The sequence below is a fragment of the Manis pentadactyla genome, chromosome 6 (genome assembly GCF_030020395.1).
Source record: "Manis pentadactyla isolate mManPen7 chromosome 6, mManPen7.hap1, whole genome shotgun sequence".
Taxonomy (NCBI): Eukaryota; Metazoa; Chordata; class Mammalia; order Pholidota; family Manidae; genus Manis; species Manis pentadactyla.
The window spans coordinates 14,213,749-14,216,105 of record NC_080024.1 but is presented as its reverse complement, the minus strand read 5'-3'; positions in this window follow the sequence as shown (position 1 = coordinate 14,216,105).

Sequence of the window (2,357 nt, the reverse complement as noted above, 5' to 3'; positions counted from 1 at the left end):
TTGGGGGAAGGCTATATATGAGTGTTCATAATACTCTTCTTGCAGTGTTTTGGCAGCTTCGAAATTTTTCAAAATAAAAAGGCGGGAGAAACAAATCACCCTCCCCCCTTCCCATATGTCCTTCCTGCTCTCACTTCACCTTCCATGCATAGCCAAGATTCCTTGGGGGTGTCTGTGCTCACTCTATGTGCTGATTTAATGTTCAATGCTGATATAGCTGTTCAAACTGAAAAGCTCCTGATCTTTGTGGGTTTTTTGTTTCTTTTGCTTTACAAAGTGGTGTATGCCAATTCCTGTGGATTGGTATAAAATCTTTGATATATAATCTTATGAAGATGTCACATAAGAAATACTCCCACCTCAGCCACTAATGTGGCGTCATTAAACAGAATTGGTAAGAGATGCGGCAGCACACATAATAAAGCATTTCTCACATACAGGTGTGATCCAGGTAAAGAATCTCAGCAGCATAGTTACATGTCATATAATAATCAGGGAGTATTGAGTTTGAGTATAATTTGATCATAAGTTTATACAATGAATTTAAAAATAAATTTTTAGATTTAACAACTGGCTCCAAAAAATAAAAAAGAATTGTTTAGATATTTTAATAATAGAAAGTTGGTTTGTTTGGATAATATTGGGAAATGAAGACTTGCTTTCCCCTGTAAGTTATAACCAGAAATGCCTTGCACTGCAACCAGACACTGCTAAGTGGCTTCTCAAAGACCCCCTCTCCCTGGCTGGCATCCCATTAAACAGGTCAGATACTTGCTCTCTCCATCTTACTCTCAGCTAAGAGTGCCCAGTTCTGGCCAATGAAACATAAGGGGTCTGTGTAGGGGTTTCTGGGAGGTTTTCTTCCTGATACACGGTCGTGCATGGTGCTGCCTTTGGCACGGTGGATTTGATGTCACTTTGGAGCTCTCTGTGGCCATTTTGCAACCACAAAGTCAAGGCCAAGGGAATTACCAGGGACACCGGTCCAAAACCCTGGCATCAATAAAACCCAAGCCAACACCAGTAACTGTCTAACTCAAGTCTCCCTGTTATGCAAGAACGAAAAAGCCAAGGTCAATCTGGTTTTCTGTTTTGCACAGCCAAACGCATGCCTACTTTTACTACTGGTCCAAATATATTGTCTTATTTTTATAAATAATATTATGATCTTGGTGATTAGGCAATGTCCCCTATAACAGTTGAATGGAAAGGTAATATGGGTCACTCACACTCACATGAACATTTCATTACACTTGGATCAAAGTTTAAAACCGCTTTTCAAAGTTTAAAAGCAGTTTTTCAATACAGATAACTGCAGGTGTGATGAATAATTGGCCCCCCTCACCTCTGGGGGTTGCTTAGAGGGGACTGGAGTAGCAGGAGCCTCTAAGGCTGCTTGGAACCCCTGGGGCACTGAGAACTCCCTATGGGCTGCCTTGAAAGTTTAAAAGTTTCCCCTCAGTGTGCTGTACAAATACAATCCTTTACTCTGAATACCATCAAGTGTAACGTGCCAGGAAGCCAGGATCTGGGATTTACACATAGCATTGGATGCCTTTGCAGGAGCATTCTGAAGTTATTATTAATCTCACCCTCCAAATATAGAAACTGAGGCTCTGGATCAGTTAGATATATGGGGGACTAAGAGAAGTCAGACATTCTACCTGTAAAAAAAAAAAACAAAAAAACACTTTCCCTGTAAAATTAGGTTTTTAAAATGTAATCACCCATTCTGGGTTGGGGCCATTGTAACCCAAGTATTTGATGAATATCTATGTGCTTAAGTCCTAAAAGAAGTTCTCATTAACTGAGGCTCCCTGAAAAGCAGCCCAAAACAGGCAACATTAAGGACAGGGTGAATTTCCCTAGGTTTGTGTCTAAATTCCAGCCACTTTGGGCCCACCTACATATCACGATATCCTGTTGATCTCCATGGGTGAAGGTGCTGTGAACTGTGAAGGGCAGAGAATAGAGGGGGGGGAGGGTGGTGGGAGTGGGGGGGTGGTCAGAAAGAAGTAACACTGTCCCTCTCCCCCCCTCCATCCTTCAGAATTAGCACCACCAAATGAAACCAATTATTACTCAGGAAATAAAGTTTACTTCTTGACCTCAGTCCCAATTTTTTTTTTAAAGATAGATTATAGAGTGTCCCAATTCACACAGCCATTTAGTGGCAGAGTCAGAACTTGGACCGAGGTCTTTGGAGCCCCTCTACTGCCCCTGAGAGGGTGGACACACCGTTCCTGGCTCCCCATTCTCTCTTACCATTTGCCTCTGAGTTCATCAGACAGTAATGAACTGGGATTGCTGAGAGGGCAGGAAGGGGGCAGCTAGTGAGCGAGGTGATGGCAGGATGG